Source organism: Vulpes vulpes, chromosome 9 (assembly GCF_048418805.1).
Source record: "Vulpes vulpes isolate BD-2025 chromosome 9, VulVul3, whole genome shotgun sequence".
Taxonomy (NCBI): domain Eukaryota; kingdom Metazoa; phylum Chordata; class Mammalia; order Carnivora; family Canidae; genus Vulpes; species Vulpes vulpes.
The window spans coordinates 26,950,237-26,966,694 of NC_132788.1; positions in this window are offsets into that span (position 1 = coordinate 26,950,237).

Sequence of the window (16,458 nt, forward strand, 5' to 3'; positions counted from 1 at the left end):
TTGTCTTGTGTAGCTGCAAGTTAAATCAAACAGATGTACGGAGGGAGCGGGGGAAAGAGAATGTAAAATTAATATGGTTAAAGGGACAGAGTTTCCAAGAGGACTACATGGAGGAAGCTTGAGCAGAGTATCTTAACTGTTGTTTCAATGTTAGCTGGGACTCATAGCTGCATTCCATTAAATGTTACTGCAAATAATGATGCTCATCAGATTATAATTAGAATTTTGTTCCAATGCATCTTTTTTCATGCCCCCAAGCTCAAAAGATATTTCTCAAATATATCCTTAAAAGCATAAACGCTGATCAAACATTAATCCTTTTTAGTCTTCCCTTATTTTTTTTTTTTGCATAATTTTCAAATTTTTACAAAGTCTTTCTCAGCAGTAAGTGCATTAACTGTTACACTAACAAGTGTTAATGTAGTTCCTGTCTTTTCCCGAAAGGACTATAAAACTGCAAGGCTTTTAGGACCTAAGGCAGAGATATAAATATTCAACCCAGGTGTTTCTAAATCACCTTCCACAGTCTCAAACGATGCTATACTTGAATAGCTTTGGCAGGATGTCTTAGAGTGTCTTCTGTTTGTATCTCGTTATGTTACATCCAGAAGAAATGCATACAATAAAGCAAAGCCTGCTGACATATTTATTTTTAGGATAGTTCTGTCATATGAACTTTATAAGCATATTTGAAAATCCAGCTGTGGAAAGGTATGCATACTAGATAAATGGCTATTGGGCACTTGCCAGACCACAAAGTTAAACTGTACATCGCAAAGAAAAATTCTAAAACCAATGTTAGAGCAGTTTGTCTTTTAAGTTAAATCTTCAATTAACCACCTAATTTCTGTTAGTATCAATACAGCAATCTTTTTAATGCCTATTAAAAATAAGAAAATACATTCCAGTGTTTTTCTGAAACACTTAAATGCTATGTCTTTTCTGGTTTATAAAAGTCTTGTCTTATCTAAAGTGTTTCTCTTACTATAAATGTCCTCTGTGCCCAATGTAATCAATTTTCCACTTTCAGTAAATTCCAAAGAACTCTACCTTCCAAAAGAAGTGTTGGCTCAACATCTTGGTGGATTGTTTCTATTAGCAAATGCATTATTTAGAGAGGAATGTCACGTGTTCTAGACTTCAATTCCAAGAAGTCAATAGGTTCGATCCTAAGCATTATTTCCTCCAATTAGAAACAAAATGGCATTTATTCCTTCAAAAATAGATTGCTTGAGCCAGAACTTATGGATCTGTTCATCCTGAATTATTTTCTCTTTAAACTAAGGCACAGTCTGATTCTAGCTCTATGTATTGAACAAACATCTGAACCTGAACAGTAAATAGTTGTGATTTTTTAAAGTTTTTTTTTTTTAAGCTTCTATTTATTTATTCAAGAGAGACACACAGAGAGGCAGAGACACAGGCAGAGGGAGAAGCAGACTCCCTGTGGGGACCCTGACGTGGGGCTCGATCCTGGGACTCCAGGATCACACCCTGAGCCAAAGGCAGACACTCAACCACTGAGCCACCCAGGTGTCCCAGTAGTTGTGATTAATGCATACATTGCCTGAGATCTTTGGTCATTCAAATGGGAAGCACATAACATCTCTGCCACTTTGAGACCCATACCATTTGGGGAGATACTTTCTTAAATATGATCATAAAAATAAAAGTGGATTTTATTTTATTGAAAGGATTTTTTTTTTTTAAAAAAGTATGTGCTAGCAATTTGAGGATTCAACAAATTGCAATGAATGAGCCAAGGCCTGTAAGATATGTCTGGCCCATGGAATTGTGTTTATAAGATGTGATTGATGCAATTAGTGCAATGAATATAAAGTATTTCTGATGTTGCGTGTTCAAAGAAAAAGCAAATGCTGTCTCCATTAATATTCCTTTCGATTGCCACATATGGTGGCACTGCTGAAATGAATGGCATGGTTGAGTTTAGAATGTATAATCAACACAGGAGCAGCGATCTTAGATCCGAAGGACTTAATTTATTTTGCCATCACCCCAGCTTATGTGGCATACTCTGACCTTAGTGTGACAATCAATTCTACAACAAATGGATTTTCCCTACCCAGCTCTTTTTCTGCTGCTTTCGTTGTTATGCTATGTCTTAATTCCCACCCCGCTTAGTCAATGTTTTTGCTATTCTGGATATATATATAATACTTATGTGTAGACCTAATAAGCAGTGAGAGGAAAGTAAGGGTGAACTACTTTGGTACCTCTGCAATGCTTAAATTTTTCTCTAGTTACCTTGTACCGACTTTGTATATTTTTTTTCCTGAAGTTGATACAAATATTTAAGTTAATGAAGCAGATCTCTTTTTTTAAGATTTTAATTTATTTATTCATGAGGGAGACAGAGAGAGAGGCAGAGACATAGGCAGAGGGAGAAGCAGGCTTCATTGCAGGGAGCCCAATGTGGGACTCAATCCCTGAACTCCGGGATCATGCCCTGAGCCAAAGGCGTATTCAACCACTGAGCCACCCAGGCGCCCTCCAGATCTTCCGTTGTTAAGAAATACATTTTTCTACCCTCCATAGCTCCCACTTATAATGACAACAAAGAAATATTAAAACTTTAAACCATGAAGAGAATGGGGTGAATGGTTACCAGCAGAGGTTTTAACAAATATCTGGCAAATGGAAATCAGATAAACAGGGTTACCTGTGCAAAAGGAAGGAAAAAGCCATAGGTTGGTGTGTACCCACTGGGAGAGCTGGAGCTATGAAGGGCGCCAAGCTTTTCAGGCAAAATTCTGGAGAGCCTCTAGCCTGAGCAAATGAGCTCCATGAAAACATCAGAACATGGCAAGGAAAGAAAAACATGGGACCCAAGAAATAAAGACTAAACACAGGAGGAAGGCCAAGGAAAGTTCCATAATGATGAGTTTACACTTAAACAGAAACTCCTACAGATGAATGTAACTTTTACAGACATAAAGACAGGAATAGATACCAATTACCTTAATCATTGTCACCCTGAAAATACTTCCTAAGGAAATAATAGTACATATCATCAAAGATTTCCGTGTAGAAGTGTTTATCATGGCACTTACTGTTTTTAGGAACTTTATAAATCAGCAAAATAAACCCAGAGAGAAAATTATTTACAAGATTATGGTGTTGTGCCTGGCATGTTGAAGTTCAAATACTTAAATTTTTAAAAGGACATATTTTGGGGGCACTTGGGTGGCTCAGTCAGTTAAATGTCTGCCTTCAGCTCAGGTCATGATCCTGGTGTCCTGGAATGGAGTCCCACATTGCGCTCTCTGCTCAGTGAGGAGTCTGCTTCTCCCTCCCCCTGCTCTCATGCACACGCTCTAACTCCCTCTCAAATAAGTAAAATCTTTACAAAAATAAAAATAAAAAAATAAAAGGAAATATTTTGTAGCTATTAAAATCCAAATTGTGCATTGAATCATATTTAATGAACTGGGAAAAGCACAGGAGTTTAATGAAAAATAAAAATTACAACTAAAAAATAACATTTATTTTTAACAACCCACACAATCACATAAAAACACAGACAAAATTAGATACATAACACACAACATAAAAGGTTATTTCTTTGTTATGAATTTAGTACAAATTTGCTCTTTGTACTTTTCAAATTGTCAGAATGAAAATGTTCTAACATGTTGAAAGATGAACATGTGGTATATATTCATAATAAAAACAGAAAAGAGATTATATATTCTTATAGTGATTTTATAGGAAGTATGAAAGTTGAAGCTATAATAAGCACCCTTATCTAAAATATTCAAGTTTACATATTCTTTTTGACCTAAGGGTAGAGGAAGTTATTTGTAACTCCTCCAAACTCATCTTTAAAAATTTAACAGGACAGTTCAGTAGTCTATTTTTACCATAAATCTATCTTAAGCAAGAATGTTGATAACCTGAAGGTTAACATGTATTCACTAGTATTTTGTTTTACAAAATCAGAACAAATAATCCAAACAGTCTTATCCCTTTTTAAAACCTAAAAACAAAACAAAAACCAACAAAAAGAAAATCCCTCATGAAATACCTTTTGAACTTTTTCGCTTCAGTTTCTCTCTCATAGAATAACATTTTTAGTTCCCATGCGTAAAGTACATTCTCAGAGCTATAAAGTGTGAGAACATTATCCTGGAAGCAAAATGTTATTGTTAAACCACCAAATATATTTTAACATTGACCATTGGGACGCCTGGGTGGCTCAGCAGTTGAGTGTCTGCCTTTGGCTCAGGGTGTGATCCTGGAGTCCCAGGATTGAGTCCCACATCCGGTTTCTGCATGGAGCCCGCTTCTCCCTCTGTCTATGTTTCTGCTTCATTCTCTGTGTCTCTCATGAATAAATAAAATCTTTAAAAAAAAACAACAACAACATTGACCATCTCGTAACTTCAAAGATATACCAAAACAATTAAAAAAAAAACAAAACTACAACAGGTCTCCTTCGACTTTAGCTTTTACAATTTAATCAACTAAAATTGTACTATTAGGGGAAAGGCTAACAATTTTTCTGAAAAGTCTTATCATTTACCTTTGTTAAAATGTGTAAGTTTTGTGTGTTTGAGGGAAGTGCTTTCCTGAGCTATTTTCCTGTTCATCTTGATTCACCTCCCTAATGAAACAGGAAAACATATAATTGCCATTACTCTTCACATTCCAGTCTTAAATGCTAATGCTTTGTCATAAATTTTTCTACGTGACTTCAGATTTAAAAAGCCACTTTCATTTATATTAAATGATATTTTGGTCCAGGAAAGTCAAAAGCTATCGATACCCTCTATATAGAATTCAGTAGGTTTGAATTGTATAATAATAACACAGTACTAATAGCTTTTTGAATGTTTCAAAGTGTTATGAATGTTTCAAAGTTTAACAGTGTGTTAAACTGAAAGTGTTATGGTTAAAAATCATAGTTATTGAATAGTTCTTCTTTGCATAAGAAGAGATTAAAGAAATAGGGTAATTTTTCCTAAAAAAATTACACACAATTTTCTGAGTATATCATGATACCATACAGCCTCTGATAATAATGGCAGTATTTTGGTTCACACATTTGAAAAGTCCACAGGTAGATCTGGCTTTGGAAAAAGCTTACTTCAGCAATTCACATACTGTTTTTACCATTGTGCCCTTTGAGATATTGGCTTCTTCTCTGGGTTCACATGGGAGCTTTTCACTCAGGCACAAATAACTATCAGCTCCAGACTTGAATCCTCATATTTACTTTGTAGAGAGTAAAAGAGCATCTCTTTTGGTAGCTACCATGGAAAAGAAAAGAGGTTTCTCTTTCTCAAAAAAATCAAACTCCTTAAGACAAACCAGAATAGAACAAAACAAAACACCCCAACTCCTTGTCCACAGTTGGGTTACCTGCTCACTTGTCAATCAGTATCTGAGAATAAGGAGAATGAGTTATAAGGTAAGTGGATCCACACCTGAATTCATGTCACTTAAAACAATGTGACTCACTCACAAAGGAAAGGCATTGTTGTCCATTAGGAAATATGGGTGAAGTCCCCAAAGGAAGAGAAGTATGAGACTGCACAGCAAATAAGTGTCTATTCTACATATCTATCATAATTATATAGTTATTTCTTATCAATAATTGTTATGCTTTACTTTTAAAACAACCAAAACAAAACACCAATTCTATAGTCTTTAACTCCATGACAAAAATGAGCAATGTTAGCAAATCAACATATTTATTTAATTATCTGGAATTACAGATGGGAGATTATTTATCCTATTAGACCTATTTGAAGACATGGTTCTTCAAAAGTGACTTTCTACACGACAAATACCAACATTCTTTGATGACTATCATCCATCCGAGACAGACACATCCCAGCTAATCAACTATTCTTTGATTTTTTTTCCCCTTGGTATTTGTCTTTTCTGTCTCTCCTTTCTCTCCAACACTATTTCTTCCCTATAAACCTGTCTCTCTCCTAGACTGTTACACTGTCCCTAACCAGTGGCATTGGTTGAGGCCTAACCAGTCCTTGTGCCTTACCTTTGTCATCTTCTAATTCCTCTTCTAAAACTCACCCTCAACCACGGGGAATCTTTCTAAAATGAAATTTTAGTCCCCAGGGCTTCCCCTTGTTTCACAAGGTATAAAGCTCCTTAGGATGATATACAAAATTCTACCTCTCCAGTCACTTGTTTACCATTTTTTTTGATAATTTCATGCACATCATACTATGAATACTGTGAATATTCTGACATAGTCTCTAAATACCTGTGGCAGAATTTATCTAAGGTATATGCCACAGTGGGGTATTGCTAATTCTCATGATCTGCACACCTTTACCTTTATGAGATTTTGCCAATGTATTTGCCAAGTAGTTATATGGACTGCATTCCCACCAGAAGTGTTTAAGAACTCCTGTTGACTACAATCTTTTTTTTGTTTTGTTTTGTTTTGGTATTTATTTATTTATTTATTTATTTATTTATTTATTTGTTGACTACAATCTTTTTTTTGTTGTTGTTGTTGACTACAATCTTAATGAAACTTAATATTGTCTGACTTTTAAAATTTTATTAAGTCTAGCGGGAACCTCAAAGTATATTTTCATGTTTATATTTGCCCATTCAGGATTTCTTTTCTCAATAATTCCTATTGTTTTTAACACTGTCTTCTACTGGATTGTTAACTTATAGGTGTCATTTGTATATTCTGAATACCAACCTGTTTGTTATTTTTTTAAGGATTTTATTTATTTATTCATAGGGACACACACACAGAGAGAGAGAGAGAGAGAGAGAGAGAGAGAGAGAGAGGGAAGGAGGGAGAGGCAGAGACACAGGCAGAGGGAGAAGCAGGCTCCATGCAGGGAGCCCCACATGGGACTCAATCCCGGGTCTCCAGGACCACTCCCTGAACTGAAGGTGGCGCTAAACTGCTGAGCCACCTGGGCTGCCCCTGTTTGTTTTCTCTATTGAAAGAAACTTTATCTCTGCTTTATCATCTCATATTTTCCTTTGATGGATGAATATTTTTTAAGGGATTCTCCAATTTTTCAGTGAAATCACATGGAAATAAATCACACAAAATTTACAAGTGGAGAATAAAGTATCAGCTAAGAGTCATGAAGGATAAGTGCTCAGAGCCCTTGGGGTTCCTGTTCAACATTTTTTGTTTTCTACAAATCCCTGCAGTAACTTCTGGAAACTCCCAAGTTTCCTGTTGAACATTTTTGGTTTTCTACAAATCCCTGCAGTAATTTCTGGAACCTCCCAAAGTTCTATGGTGCCCAGTTTGAGAACAGGGGCCTGAGGCTAACTTCTCTGTTTGGGCAAAGAAACCAAGGCTCACAGAGGTTGAACTACTTGCCCCAGGAGCCCTCAACCAATGCCATCAGGATGGAAAAGGTGGGGAAATAATGCTAGAGTGGGAAGGGTGCTCAGATGATGTCCTTGATCTCAGGCGCTGTTCGCCTCCAACAAGCCCACTGCAATAGTTCACCCCCATAGAGGGTGCAAATTGAGAGCTTCAGGCAGTGTGACCTCACATCTGACTTTATACCCTTGGCATCCAGACCCCCAGCTTCCCTTCTCAATCTCATAGGCTTCCCTGTGGATATGAATGACATCAAAGAAAGAATTTGAGCACTGGAATCACTTTCTAAATGACTCTATTGGGGAAAACCATGGCTGGCAGAGTAGAAAGGATGGATAAGGACAGTGTAGAAAACAAGAGTTTGGAATGATCTGTCCATTCTCCATGACTGGCAATTTGAACTCTTTGCCAGTTGAGGCTGAAAGGCTTTCCAGGTTGCATGTGGAAAAGACCATCTCTAGTTCAGGTAAAGCAGCTGAACAACTCTGGAGTTGGTCAGGCTTGACAGCCAAGCCATAACCACTAGCACATGCCTCTCGTTGATGCGTGTTTTGTCCACAAGAATATCTAAATTATCTGCAGGATACAATGATGTTGGTTTTAAAGCTCTTAATCCTTTCTAATGTTGACTTTTTCTCAAACAGGTCCAGAGAATTGTCCCTCAGTACACACAAAGGGACTTTGGATTTGTGGGATGGAAGTGGGGCAGTCATGAGCTGTTTCTTCATGCACATGATGGGTGTGCACACTGGCCTTAGCTCCAGTGTCCAATTCTCACAGTCTTCAGGATTGGAATTTCCACATCGCTACAACTCAGCTCTTTTCCCCTCCTTGGTGAGAATTCTGGGCATCTGTGGTTTCCTTTATTCATCAAATCAATGAGGTAATAAATCCCCCCTTATACTTAAGCCAGTATAAGTGAAGCTATTTTTGCAACAGATGCAGGATGTTGAAAATATTGGTCAAGTAGCTTCCAGTCTGACATATTTGCAGGGCTGCTTTCTGTATGAACAATCAATCCTTTAGGAATCCCCCATCGTTCCAGACAGTAATTCAAGTGCTTAGTAGTAATGTCAGATTTATTTTCTGTTTTATGGCTTCTGTATTTTGTATTTCAAGAACTATTTTCCTACCCCAATGTCATAAAGATAATCTTTTAAATCACGGCTTCTCTAACTTTAATAAGCATATTTTAAAAATGCAGATATAGCTCAAAGATGATGTTGATACTGGTGTTTACAGATCTTACTTTTCTATTTTCGTATTTATGTCTTTGATCTACCTGAAAATGATTGTGAATAGTGTAAAAAGAGGCTGTAACTGCATTTTCCCCTATATTGGTAGCCATGTATTCCTACAACTATTTACCAAATAATTCATTCTTTCCCCACTAATCAATAAAGCAGTATTTGTCCTATATCTTACTCTCTATATAGTCTGTTTAGGGGATCTCTACTCTGGTCTAATAGACTGGCTGCCTTGAAATACAACAGTTACTTAAGAATTTTAATTCTGTTATAATTACTAAAACTGTTATAATTACTACAGCTTTACAAAATTTAAAATATCTTCTTTTTTTAAAGATTTTATTTATTCATGAGAGACAGAGAGAGAGAGAGAGAGGCAGACACACAGGCAGAGGGAGAAGCAGGCTCCATGCGGGGAGCCCGATGTGGGACTCCATCCCAGGACCCTGAGATCAGGCCCTGAGCCGGAGGCAGATGCTCAACCGCTGAGCCACCCAGGCATCCCCAAAATATCAAATCTTATTGGACAAATCCACGCTCCATTTTTCCTCAATTGTCTTAGTTATCTTTGGGGACTTTTTCTTAATCTCTATGGTCTTAAAATCTGGAGGAAAACACTGAAAGTTTTGGTTGGAATTAATTGTGATGAAATATCAAATATAAACTGGGTGAGAATGGACAATCTTTATTGAATATTCCTAGCAAGAAGATGGTAAAGCTCTCCATTAACTTACATTTTGTGAGCAGCCCTGGTGGCTCAGTGGTTTAGTGCCGCCTTTGGCCCAGGGTGTGATCCTGGAGACTAGGGATTGAGTCCCACATCAGGCTTCCTGCATAGAGCCTGCTTCTCCCTCTGCCTGTATCTCTGTGTCTCTCATGAATAAATAAAATCTTTAAAAAAAATTTTAGTTTTTTTTTTTATTTTACATAAGTTTTATAATCTTCTTCATGAAGCCCAGATGCATCTTTTTATTAATCTATACCTATGTACATTAATTATCTATTCCTTTTATATATAGTACGTTTATATAAATATATACATATGAAAATTTCCATTCATAGCTCCTTTATAGAAATAAAAGTGATTTCTGTATATAGATGTAATATCCCCAAATCCATCAAATTCTACTTATAAAAATTTGTCTAATTTGGTTTTTCTACATAGCCCTTCTCATTACTAAAAATCAGTGATAAAGAGATATATTAAGAAAGCAGAGTTCAAAGATTCTGTAAAGGAACAAAGATAAAAATGACTGACTTCTCATCAGAAATAATGCAAACCAAACAATAGTAGAGAGGCATCTTTAAATTGTTGAAAGGAAGAATAACAGACCTGTTTACCTAAAAATTGGGTACCCAGCAAAAAACTTTAAAAAACATCTTTTGAAAATGAAAGACTTTTTCAGAATTCATCAGCAAACTAGTGAGAAAAGTTAAAGAAGCCCCTTCAGGCAGAAGGAAAATGATACCAGGAGAAAATGTGGCTCTACATAAAGGAATAAATAGCACCAGAAATGGCAAATATGCGGGCATACATGATTCTTTAAAAATTATTGAAAACTCTTTAAAAAGGAATAATTAAAGCAAAATTAATGAGAATTTTTTGTGTACTTTCTACCACATATAGAAGTAAAATACATAGCAAAAAGCTTGAGAGGGAATAGAAGAATGTTAAAATGTTCTTGTACTACTTGAAGTTGTGTAATATTATTTGAACGTACCCCATAAAAAGTCAAAGATTTATACTGCAAACCTTGGGGCAACCACCAAAACAAAAAAAGCATACTTTAAGTCACTGAAAGATATAAAATAGAAACATAACAAAAATTCAATTAGTGCAAAATAATACAGGAAAAGAAACCAGAACAACAAGAAAGGAAGCAAGAAAAATGGGAAACAGAAACCAATAAGAAAGTGGTAGATTTTAAAGCCAACTATTTCCACAATCAAATTAAATGTAAATGACCCAAACACTCCAGAGATTTTTAGTTTGGATGAAAGAACAAGACCAAATTATATGACCTTCAGGAAGCCTACTTTAAATACACCCACAGATATTCTAAAAGATGGGAAATAATTACTGTAATAATACTTTCTAAAGAAAGCTGGAGTGGTCATATCAATGTCAAAGTCAATTTCAGAAGACAGGCTATTACTAGACAAACAGGGCCATTTCATAATGATAGTCAATTAGTCATAAGGAAATAGTCAAAATGTTTATACATCTAACAACAGATTACAAATACATGAGAGCACTAAAAAAAATTTTGTAGCCTCCAACTACAATTATGGTTGGAGATTTCAACCACCCTTCTCTCAATAACTAATAAATAGATCAAGTGGATGTTTTTAAAATTTAAAACTTCTGCCCTTTAAAATACACTTAAGGGGTGCCTGGGTGGCTCAGTCAGTTAAGCATCTGCATTCAACTTAGGTCATAATCTTAGGGTCCTGGGATCGAGTCCCTATGTTGGGCTCCCTGCTCAGTGGGGAGGCTGCTTCTCCCTCTGCCCCTGCTCCTGTGTGCCCTCTCTTACTCAGTCTCTCAAATAAAATTAAAAAAAAAAAGAAAAAGAAAAAGAAAAGAAAGAACACAAAAACACTGGGATGCCAGTGGTTGAGCGTCTGCCTTTGGCTCAGGTTGTGATCCCGGGGTTCTGGGATGGAGTCCCATGTCAGGATCCCTGCAGGGAGCCTGCTTCTCCCTCTGCCTATGTCTCTGCCTCTCTCTGTGTGTCTCTCATGAATAAATAAATCTTAAAAAATAAAATACACTGTTAAGGAAATGAATGAGAAGTCAGATTGGGAGAAATCTTTGTAAAAACATGTATCTGACGAAGCACTCTTACAGCTGGCTAGGAAGGTAACAGCTTTGAGCCAAACTTCACCAAAGAGGATATACAAATAGCAAATAAATATATGATGCTCAACATCTTAGAGAAATGTAAACTAAAATTAACCCAAGACACCCTTATGCACAGCTTTAATCAGGTCCTATTCACTGCCTTGTTGAGGGAAAGATTACTACCCTAAAATTACGGAGATGGCCCAACATATGACACCTGATACAGGACAGCTGAAATCAACAGTTTTAAGTTACATGTACTCACAACCTGTGGGAGAAGGACACTGCCTGCCAGGCAGGGCCAGATTGAAGTAACACTTGGAAATAGTAAACAGTTAGGGGTTGTGGGAGGTAAGCTTCATAGCATTATGAGGTGCTCCCTGGTTGCTACATCCCTGTGATTGGCTTCTCTGAATAACTCTGTCTGGCTACTCAGGGACAAGCAGGAACTGTGCCTGGTCCCCCTGGTAAGGAGGGTGGTTCTTATGGGAATCTTATCCATGGCAGCAGAGTGGGGGAGGGGAACTTATGGTTAGGCTGTGGGAGGCCTTCCCCATTTTACCACATATCAAGACGGCACATAATTTCAGCCTGACATTCCATCTTTTTTATTGCCCGCATCCACTAAAAGGTTGATAAAAACCAAGTGTTGGTGAGGATGCAGAGAAATGGAACTCATAAATGGCTGATGGGGAAATTAAAATGGTATAGCCAATTTAGAAAACACTTTAGCAGTATCTTAGTTAAATAATCTTATCATGTGACTCAACTATCATTCTTAGATATCATTATCTTCTTATCCAGAAGAAATGAATATGTACTCAAACAAAGCTTTGTATTTGGTTATTCAAACAGCTTTATTCATAATATCCCCAAACTGGAAATAACCATCAACTAAGGCACAATTCAGAAATTGTGGTATTTCCACATAATAAAAGAACTACTCAGCAATATTAAAGGAATGAACTACTATATACAATATGGGTGAATTTCAAAAGCCAAATACTATAGGGTTACATTTACATAAAATTCTAGAAATGATAAAATTAAAATGACAAAATGCAAATTAGTGTTGCTAGGGACCAAGGATGGAGGAAGAAGATTAACAACAAAGAGTTCTATATCTTGACTAGGGTGATGGTGACAAGAATGTATATATTTTTTAAAGCTTAAACTGGTGAATGTGATTGCATTTAAATTATTCTCTAATAAAACTGAAGAAACATGCGGGGGGGGGGGGGGGGGAACCCTGAAGGCTTTGTTTTTGCTATCACCAAATTACCTCAGGGCAACTGCTGTTTCAAATTCAAGACTAAATTTGTTTTCTCTTGTCCCTTAGGAATTTCTTCTCATTTCTTGTGATATTAATTGTATTTGTTGACTACTTGATGACTTGTTGCAGGAGTTTTTCATTTTTTAATATCTTGTCTACCATATTGCTACAAGCTGAAATATTTTCCCAAAATTCACTGGCTTTTGGGGTTTAAGTGAGATCAATGTACTTTTGTGCAAAATTTCCTCACTTTTTTTTTCTTTTTTCTTTATTCATGAGAGACACAAAGAGAGAGGCAGAGACACAGGCAGAGGGAGAAACAGGCTCCCTGTGGGGCCCCTGATGTGGGACTCAATTCCAGGACCCTCGGATCACTCCCTGAGCCAAAGGCAGACACTCAACCACTGAGCCATCCTGGCGTCCCTCCTCACCTTTTTTAATGGGAGAAACTTCCACTAGGGCTAAAAAATAGCAATGCTTAAAATGTGGAGAATGATTACTAAAGTTACCAACTTGGAAATTAATGCCACATACTATATCTCACATTTAAATACATTACCAGATACAGGAATATCATATCTAAATAAACAGCTGATGTTAAATTGAAATTAGGATGTTGAATTTAGAAATCAGTAAAAGTTGTCTGTGAAATTTGAATTGTATAGTGATATGGGGGTTAGAGGGAGTCTAAGTGTTCATTTATCAAATTACAAAATGAACTGAGATTGTCCCATGTACCAGGCATGTGATAAGTGTGGAGGGTACATCAGTAAACAAAGCTCAGGATGTTTCTCACACAGTTTACAGTGTAGCGGGGAGGACAGATCTTATGCAACAATTGTGAATTGTGGCTTACATAATGTACAAATTGAAGTGAAGGAAAATCAGAATGCTTTAATAGTATGTAATGGGATGCCTAAATAAACCATGCTAGGGACTTAGGGAGTGTTACCTGGAATAAGTTATGTTTAATCTGAAACCATGGGAAAAGTAAAGTTCTCTAGACATGGTGGAGAGGATAGGAAACAAAGACTGGGTTAGGGCACCTGAGTGGCTCAGTCAATTAGGCATCTGACTTCAGCTCAGGTTATGATCTCAGGGTCCTGGGATAGAGCCCCAAGTGAGGCTCTGTGCTCAACCAGAAGTCTGCTTGTTCCTCTGCCTCTCCCTGCTCGTTACACTTTGGGCAATATAAGGTAAAAAGCTGGGAAATTTCTCAGCATACACACAGATATTTCAAAGATAGATATTGGTATGACCTATGCATCTTTAGTGAAGAATCATTTCTGATGAGACACCAAACATTAATTTGTACAAAGTTTACACCTAATTTTGGAAGAAGACTGTTTTAACCCTTACACGTAATTCAAGAGAATAAAGAAAAATTGAATGCATTCAAAACCGTAAACTATCCATTCAAATGGGGAAATGATCCAAGACATTGAACATGGGTTATAAAAAGTTGTATTTAGATGAAAGCAGTTTAAAAGAATCTGAATTTGGAAGCTTAGATTCAAATGTTGATTATGATGAGAAAGCAAAGGTATGTCAATGGAAACTAGTGCTCCTCAAATTTCAGGTCCCTACAAATTACTTTGGGTTCTTGGTGCAGTGCAAATCTGATTCAATAGATGGGACTAGTGGCTCAAGATTTTGTATATTTAACAAGATTCTAGTTCAGGATGAATTAGGCATATAGTAGACTAATTATTAATGTAATATCACCCCCCTCCATGCAGATACTAAAGTGAAGGTAGTTCTTTTTTTTTTTTTTTTTTTTAAAGATTTTTTTGTTTGTTTATTCATCAGAGGCACAGAGAGAGGCAGAGACACAGGCAGAGGGAGAAGCAGGCTCCATGCAGGGAGCCTGATGTGGGACTCAATCCCAGGACTCCAGGATCATGCCCTGAGTCAAAGGCAGACGCTCAACCGCTGAGCCATGCAGGTGTCCCAAACACCATTAATTTAAATCAAATTTAAGAAGTCTTAAATGAGAAGAATTGCATTTTCTTAATCCCATTACTTCCCTCCATCTCCAGTCATCATAAACGAGTCACCCCAGCTCTTTGGTAGATTAAGGTGATGCCCTCCTAAATGGTTTCTCTGCGTCTAGCCTTGCCACCTCTTTTTCATTCTCCAGAATATAGCACTAAAATACATGCTTCAAAAACCCAAAATCTGGTTATTCTCCTGCTCACCTTTTCTACTAAATATAAACTGCCCCTGAGGCCTGAATGAAGGAACCTCTAACACCTTGCCCTACAGGATAGCCACTCTCTATGCTACTCCTAGTGAACGTCCTTTAAATGACCTTCCTCTTAAAACCTGGTTTATGCCAGCCCTTTTGCTTAAACCTTCCTTGGCTAACCGTCATTCATCCGTTAGGACTTACATTAACAGCACAGATTAACAGCACTTCTTAGAAGACTTCTCTCCACCCCAGGTTAGTCATTACACTTTCTTTTAATTACTTACTAGAAGTTATTACTTATTTAACTGTCTTTTCCTGCTCAGCATCTAGCTCAGTGAGAACAGGAACCATGTTTATCTTGTTCTCTACCTATGGTCAGCGCCTAGACACACTGACATCCAGTAAACAGGTGTATCAACTTTTATTCTTAATTATTCATTAATATGCCAACAAAGTGTGATGATCCTTTTCTAGAACACATGGTGATTAGATCTTTCTTCAATACATTCCTTCCATTGAAAGGATAGAGCATGACTGACCAGACTGCAACTTTCAACTTGATAAAACTTATCTGGAAACCTTGATTATAATTTCATTATAATTTGATATTCACTTGGTCAACATTTAAGTTGACTGAAATTACTAGGTACCACTTAGTTTGTAATGAATAAACAATTAAACCCTAGGCACTAGGGGGAAATAAACATTGAAGAAAGATTGAAAACCAAAAGACAGAACCAATGGAGATTAACGTCGTATAAACAAACAATAAAACTGGTGTAAAAATCAAAAGTATAAACATGGCCCTAAAGCAGCAAAGAGATAAAAGCACACAATTTGGCTTCTGTAGTTGAGAAAAACCTTTTTAAGGAAGGTACAGTGCCTGGAAGATAAGCTGAGTGGAAGGAAAATCATCCTCAGCAAACGAAATAGCTAGTGTGCAAAGCACAACTGAAGAGCTACTAGGTCTATAGGTGATAGAATTGTAGGAGAGGACTGTGAAAATGTAGAAGAGACTGAAGAAAAAGATTTTCACTACCCAGGGTTTGGGCTTTGCTCAGTAGAATAAGAAATTTAGAGAACATTCTAAGCAATGGGATAGCATAATCTAAGGAACATTTCAAAATACATACTTGCCTATATGAAAGGAGGCTTGGCTATAAGCAGGAAGGCCAGTGAAGAGTGCAAGCAGAGCACAGGAGAGGGAACACAGTGGCGATGGGAAAGGAGACAAAGGGGTAAAATGGTATACAGTGTAGGACTTGGAGTTAGAGGTTAGGAGTAATCATCTCTGGCTAAGGGAGATTGTGTTGTGTTCTTGATAGAAACTGTCACTTTGTAAAAGAAACTAAAAACCAAAACCATTCTAATTGGGATTTAGAGAAGCTAATACATTCTTTCTTTACCAAGTGGAGGATAAGAGAAATGGAAAGTGAGTCAGTAGTAACACCCCTAAAAATGATCAGTCCTGGCACCATTCGAACTTGAATGAACTTTTACATTTGTAACAGTGATTGGTCCATAGTTTATTTTAAAACATTTTCA